The sequence below is a fragment of the Chiloscyllium plagiosum genome, chromosome 8, assembly GCF_004010195.1.
Source record: "Chiloscyllium plagiosum isolate BGI_BamShark_2017 chromosome 8, ASM401019v2, whole genome shotgun sequence".
In the NCBI taxonomy this organism is placed as follows: Eukaryota; Metazoa; Chordata; class Chondrichthyes; order Orectolobiformes; family Hemiscylliidae; genus Chiloscyllium; species Chiloscyllium plagiosum.
In genome coordinates this window covers 105925358-105932724 of record NC_057717.1, presented here as the reverse complement: position 1 = coordinate 105932724, position 7367 = coordinate 105925358, and the positions used below count along the sequence as shown (strand labels likewise).

General features: G+C 46.9%; 1 protein-coding gene across 2 annotated transcripts in view; it reads right to left on the bottom strand.

Moving 5' to 3' along the window:
* Positions 1 to 285, bottom strand: part of atg4da (autophagy related 4D, cysteine peptidase a) — a 26528-nt gene extending 26243 nt beyond the window's left edge. Inside the window, exon 1 of one of the 2 annotated variants that reach the window (XM_043695029.1) lies at positions 96 to 285. The gene's annotated coding sequence lies outside the window, so the exon portion shown is untranslated. The remainder of the gene's footprint in view (positions 1 to 95) is intronic. The other variant, XM_043695028.1, reaches the window with a different exon arrangement.
* Between the last annotated feature and the right edge of the window lie 7082 nt (positions 286 to 7367).

Below are 7367 nucleotides of genomic sequence, written 5' to 3'. Positions count from 1 at the left end.
GGCCGGGGGGGGGGTGGGTCAGGGCCGGGGGGGGGGGGGTGAGTGAGTTTGTTTATAGCCCCCGCCCCCCGGGGGGGGGTGTTGTAAAGACTCACCTTTACCCCATCCTCCGGGCCGGCTGGTGAAGTCAGGGCAGGAACGGGCTCAGTTCCGATGAATTACAACTAACAGCGTCATCCTGTAACTCCCGCCTCCCGAGGGTCACACTCACCGACTGCGGACACCTTCCCTAACGACTATAATCACCCTCACAGGGAGGGAGCGGCGACCGAGCACAAACACTGTCTCAGCGCCCGCCGCAGCGCCGCCTGCTGCCCGGGAGGAGCTGGAGGGGTCACAGCGCCCGCCGCAGCGCCGCCTGCAGCCCGGGAGGAGCTGGGGGGGGGTGTCTTTGTGAAAACAAGATCAATGTGTAAAAGTGAAGAGCATCTGCTGCCTTCGCTTTTTCCTAATTCTGTGGAAGCTGCTCATTCTCGGTGTCAGTCTCAAGAACGTTCTCTGAACTGTCTCCAATTCATTTACATTCTCCCTTAAATAAGGAGACCAAAACTGCACAGTTTTCAAAAAATGGTCTCTCCAATGTCATTCTGAATAAAAATCGACAAGACCTCAATGACTGAAGTCCTGACTCAATGTGGGCGAGACCTTCCTCCAAAGAATGAATCCACCTGCAACCATCAGACTAACACAGTCTCACTATCAGCTCCAAGATAACACAGTTCCTTATGATCAAGTATAGACGTGGACAGACACACATTTCAGAGAAAATGGTGACAATGAACAAGGGACACCCCTAATTATCAGTTGTCATTGAGCAGAGTCCTCACTTTAATGGGAAGGGTGCGCTGACAATGTTGGGATTGTACTACAGGCCTCTCAACAGCGAACATGAGATAGAGGTACAGGTATTTGGAGAGATCATAGAAAGATGTAGGAGCAACAGGGTGTTGGTGTTGGTGAGATTTTAATTTTCCCAACATTGACTGGGATTCACTTAGTGTTAGAGGTCTGGATGGAGCAGAATTTGTAAGGAGCGTCCAGGAGGGTTTTCTAGAGCAGTATGTAAATAGTCCAACTCAGGAAGGGGCCATACTGGACCTGGGATTGGGGAATGAGCCCAGCCAGGTGATTGAAATTTCAGTACGGGATTACTTTGGGAATAGTGATCACAATTCCGTAAATTTTAGAATACTCATGGACAAAGACAAGAGGTGTCCTCAAGGAAGTGTGCTAATTTCCCAATTCCTCTGCCACATCCCGTATTCCCAATTCCTCCGCCTCCGCCGTATCTGCTCATAGGAGGACTAGTTCCACCACAGAACACACCAGATGGCCGCCTCCTTTAGAGACCGTAATTTCCCTTCCCACGTGGTTAAAGATGCCCTCTAACACATCTCATCCACGTCTCGCCCTCGAACGCCACCCCTCCAACCGTAACAAGGACAGAACCCCCCCGGTCCTCACTTTCCACCTACCAACCTTCGCATTAACCGCATCATCCGCCAACATTTCCGCCACCTCCAAACAAACCCCACCACCAGAGATGTATTTCCCTCCCCACCCATTTCCGCCTTCTGCAAAGACCGTTCCCTCCGCGACTACCTGGTCAGGTCCACACCCCCCAACAACCCACCCTCCCGTCCTGGCACCCTCCCTGCCACTGCAGAAATTATAAAACCTGCGCTACATCTCCTCCCTCACCTCCATCCGAAGCCCCAAAGGAGCCTTCCACATCTATCAAAGTTTCACCTGCACATCCACCAATTTCATTTATTGTATCCGTTGCTCCCGATGTGGTCTCCTCGCAGAGCGCTTCAGGGAACACCCGCACCAATCACCCCATCACCGCAGGATGATGAAGGGCTTTTGCCTGAAACGTCGATTTCGCTGCTCCTTGGATGCTGCCTGAACTGCTGTGCTCTTCCAGCACCACTAGTCCAGAATCCTTTATCACCTTATCCACTTGTGTTGCCACTTTCAGGGAGCTATGGACTTGCAAGCTCAGATTTCTCTGTATATCAATGCTCCAAAGGGTCCTCCATTTACTGATGTGAAGTACTTATTAAGGATCTAACTCACTTTCTCTGACTCCATGCATAAATTCTCTCCTTTGTCCTTGACTGGATCTACCATTCCCCGAGCTACCCTTTTGTTCCTTATGTACATATAAAATGCTTGGGATTCTCCTTAACCTTACTTGCCAAAGCCATCTTAATCTCTCGTTTAAATTCTTTTCTGCTTCCTTTATATTGCTGGAGGGCCCTGTCTGATTTCAGCTTGCTAATCCTTCCAAATGCTCCCTTTGGTTTTTGACAACACTTCCAATATCGCTTGTCACCTGGGCTTTCTCAATCGTGCCATCCTTAGCTTTCATCCTCACAGGAATATGCTGGGCCTGAAATCAGATCGAGTGACCTTTAAAGGACTTTCACACGTCCGATATTCTCAAATCGTCACCCATGATCTACCTGCCCAATCCTTTTGGAATGAACCATCCTTGAATTTAACACTTCTTGTCCAAAGACCAGCCTTTTCCTGATGGAAACTCATAACTAACTCTAATCCTGATTATCCCCAAATGGTTTCCCAAAATGCTCCCCCAGTGAAACTGTGATCACCTGGTCAGGCTCATTCCCCAATACAAGGTCCAGTACGGTCCTTTCCTTCATTGATTTTATTGTCAATAGAAACACAAACAAAGGTCAGCTTCAAAGCATGGTAAAAGTTAACCTCAACACACATATCCAAATAAGTGTTTTATAACCAGTCTGGCCTGTTCAATTGATTAAAACCATGGAAGAGCAGTGGGACGTTGTCCTGTAGCCATATGTTACGATGGATATTGTCGAATGTGTAATTTCACTGTAGTCTCTCAGCTGCAGAACTAAGGATGGACCAAGTCTGAATTCACAAATTAAAATCCTTCGGTCGCTGTGTAGTTTTCAGCAGTGGAGTAGATAGAGTATCCCACAGCCCTCCCCTCCACTAATCCAGCTCACTGACACCAGGTCCTTTCCAGTGCAACAACAGCTTTTTCCAGTCTCTCTTTTGCCCTAAAATATTTCCGTATTTCTCAGGAAAAGTACAAACCTAAAAGGAACATTACTATGCCCAGTACTGCAGTGACAGTGACAGCCTGGATTGTGTGTCCAAGTCTCTACACCGATCTCAAACCCACAAGGCTGTCACTCAGAAAGGAAGTTCGACACTGAAATTCCAGCTCAATTGAAGCAAAAAAAGCACGTGCAATCTCTGAGCAGGTGGGAGCTCCTAATTCTGCAATTTCCCAGATCTCAAAGCGTTGAGCTCTTACAGGCTGCTTCCCAAAGAAAATGTTTGGAAATGTTGGGCATGTTGAACTGTGCAATGAGGAAAGCAAACCTTGGGCAGAAATGACCACAGGTACAGCTGTGGTTCTGGCTCACTGGGCATGCAGCTGCTGCTCATACTCAAACCACCCGCATCTTTCCACATGAATGGCAATTTACTTGTGTAGGAAACGTTCATTGGCAGGTGGGCTAACACCGAACCTTGTCAGCTGTGTGTCACTTCTCAATCGGCAGCAGCTACCTTCTGATCTGACACATTACCACATAATCCAGAGAGTGAGTGCGAGAGTGAGATAACTGCTGCTGATTTACCCTGAGCTTCACCACACCTCGAGGGAGAGGTTGAGAGTCCTACATGGTAACCTTAGGAATTAAACCCACATAGTTGGCATCACATCACCAGCCAACTGAGCTAACCCACCCTGTCTGTGTAACAGTGTCGGAACAGCTGCATCTGACCTCTATGAAAAAGCTAAATGGTCTCCAGGAACTTGCAGTGCTCAAACCAAGACAATCCATTGCTTCCTAAACTCAGGAAGTTTTTTTAGATTAGATTACAGTGTGGAAACAGGCCCTTCGGCCCAACAAGTCCACACCGACCCGCCGAAGCGAAACCCACCCATACCCCTACATTTACCCCTTACCTAACACTTCGGGCAATTTAGTCTGGCCAATTCACCTAACCTGCACATCTTTGGACTGTGGGAGGAAACCGGAGCACCCGGAGGAAACCCACGCAGACACGGGGAGAACGTGCAAACTCCACACAGTCAGTCGCCTGAGTCGGGAATTGAACCCGGGTCTCTGGCGCTGCGAGGCAGCAGTGCTAACCACTGTGCCACCGTGCCACCCAGCAGTTGCGGTGCGGTGAGAGCAGTTGTAGAACACTGGGATATCAGAGGATTAGCACTGATGGTGTAACAGTAACAACACTTTCAGGAATAAAGTCCAAAACGAAAGGGCACACCAAATGGTTTCCACCCATGTGCGGCTACCCTTCCTAACCACGTGGAAATGTGGATGGAACAATAAGTTCTTGCTGTGGTTTCGAGCAAAGTGAGTGGCCTCCTTTATGACTTTTCAAAAACAAACAAAAACATGAAATCTGATCCCGAAACAAGAGGGAAAGCCCCCAGAGACTCAATTAAAATGGAATCAGAATTCAGTCACAGTAAACCATTGGCCTTAACTCAAACATCGACAGAATGTCAGAACATAATTCTCAAACTCAGTAAAGCCAGGAGAAATTGGATTTGGTAATTCCCTGTCGTTAGGGCAGTGGGTTATATGAAAACAATTAAATAAAATCTAAACAAAGGGATGGTATCAACAGATTTTTATTTCTCCTCGAACAGAATACAACTGTATAAGCCAATCAAAAATGACAGCAACCAGTTAACTGGCTAAAGGCGAGAGCAAACAGGAAAACTGTAAAACATTGCACTATGCAACAACCATCACAAGATTCAAGTGCCTCAGAAATGCAGCAAAACAGGGCAATTGGCAGAGATGAGAAACTGCACCTTCCTAATACTGAGAACGTGGCTGTTTGTAAAGAGAAACATCAATTAAAATTATAACATTGAGACAACTGCACCCTGGAAATACTCCTAAATAGGTTTAATTTATATTTTACTTATATTTTGTTGGTTTTCTTTTTGTTTCTAATTTGTTCTTGGCTTTATTGCTCCGTTCAAAGTGGTCTGTTTGGTCATTTCGTTTTGTTCTCATTTATTTGAACTGAGGGCACTGCTATTGTGTGCCTTCCTGATGAACGTCGATTTTCCTGCTCCTCAGATGCTGCCTGACCTGCTGTGCTTTTCCAGCACCACACTAATCTTGACTGCTATTGTGTGTAGTCTGATTGCGAGGTGAGGGAAGGACATGAAACAAGTATCCAAGGAGCAGATGCAGAGCGAGAATCAAAGCACATAACTTCAGTCTGTTCAGCGTGTAGTTCAGCCAGGCAATCAAGTCCTCTCCAGGCAGAGAGTGGGCAAATGGTGTCCCACCACATCAAACACAATGGGAAGGTCAGAGTGCAGAAAGTAGGAAACTGCAGCATGCTGGGATTGTGACAAACCAGGGCAGTCCCAACAACATGCCTGACACGATGTTTACACATCAGTGCAATGTGCTGATATACCACACAGGAACATTGCCTGGTCTGAATCAATTTGACAATCGACCAAACATTTGGTTCAATAAGTGATCATAAGAAATGAAGGAAATACAATAAGAAATAAAGCCAGTTGGATAAGTACATGAATAGGAAAAGTTTGGAGGGATATGGGCCAGGAGCAGGCAGGTGGGACTAGTTTAGTTTGGGATTAGGGTCAGCATGGACTGGGTGGGACTGAAGGCTCTGTTTCGGTGCTGGATGACTCTATAAACAAACTCACCCCCTTCCCCCACCAATACCTCTATCAAGCTAGTTCTGCCATTCACTAAGATTGTGACTGATTGAATTGTGGCTTTAAACCCACTTTCCTGCCTGCATCCCTCAAGGAAGTCTTGCCTATATTTGTTCCACTGCTTTTTGGGACCCTCGGAGAGAAGTGATTCCAGCTCATCTTGATCTGAAATGAGGGGCTACTTACTTTTTAAAACTGTGTCCCCTAGTTCCAGACTGTCTCACGAAGGGAAACAGCCTCTCAGCATCCAGGCTGCTCGCACGCCCTCTCAAAATCGCTTTGTTTCAAATCTGATTCTTTTAAACTCCAATGAGGACAGGCCCTACCTTTCCTCCTTACCATTTGTCCCAGGAATCAACCAAGTGAAGCTTCTCTGAACTTCCTGCAGTGAGGTGTGGCCCTCCTCAACATCATACACAATATTCCAGGTGAAGTCTCAGTAACCCCCTCGCCAGCTGCAGCAAGTGCCCTATCCCAGTCACGGCAGAGCCCAATGCAGATGAGTTTTATGGAGTGCCTAAATGGGGGAGGAGGGGTGGGAAATGTCAAGGCTTACAATTAAATTCCAGAGCTTAGGAATTTGGCAGCGGAAAGCAGGGCCTCTCCATTGACTCCAGTCATTAAAACTGGAGTATGCGAGAAGCTAAGATTGGAGGAAGGCAGAGGAGGTTTGTAAGGGCTGCAGGAGGTTACTAGGAGGGGAAACAAGGATAAAATGTTTACAGTTGGGTGTTTGCTTGGAGAGCGAATGGAGTGAGAGCTGGCAAGGTTTTGGTGTGGATTTAGTCACAGGCAGCTGATTTCAGGGTGAGGGTGAAAGGTAAATCCGAGAACACTGGGGTGATCAAACTGAAAGCTAACAGAGGTGTGAATGAGGGGGTTCAGAGGTGGGTGAACTGAGGGAGCCGGTGTTGCGCTCACTATGTGTTTGACAGCTCAGCATCAAACGGTGCGATAAAGATGGCGAAGGATCGGGCTCAGCCTGTGACTGCTGCCAAGACAAGTACCTGAGGTATCAAAGACGGGAAACAGCTTGAGAAAGAGCTGGTGCTCAGACCCAATGTGCCTTTGTGAGCTGCAGGGAGGGTCAGTGGGGGGCTCTGAAGGACACTAGCACATACTGATCTTCCCGACAGGAAAATGAGAGGAAAGTTTGGTGCTGGGGGCAGCCTGTGGGTGAGAAACAGGAGGAGCCAACGACTGATCCTCAAAGAGGAATTACATGTAACGGTGTGCTAGCCAGAAGAGAAGCCATCGCAGGTGATCCCCAGGCTCTGACTGGATATATAAACATCACACAGTACTGAGCCATGGCCAATATCCACAGAGTTATTGGGAAGATGGAGTCATGGTGTGGATCAGTGTCACAGGATGGTCACATTACCAACGCTGACCAATGTGATTGGTTCAAAGCAGTAATGTTTAAATAGTTGTATGATCATTATTGCCCAATGAAGTTGATCACAAGGGACATCAATTTATTTAAATACATGAAAGAGATATGAATTATTACAAATGATAAAGTTTATTTTGAATAACAATGAAACAGCTGCCAAATAAAACAACTTTGCTTAATGGTATAACAATTACTGAGCAGTTTAAATATTGTTCAAAGGTTGCCAAG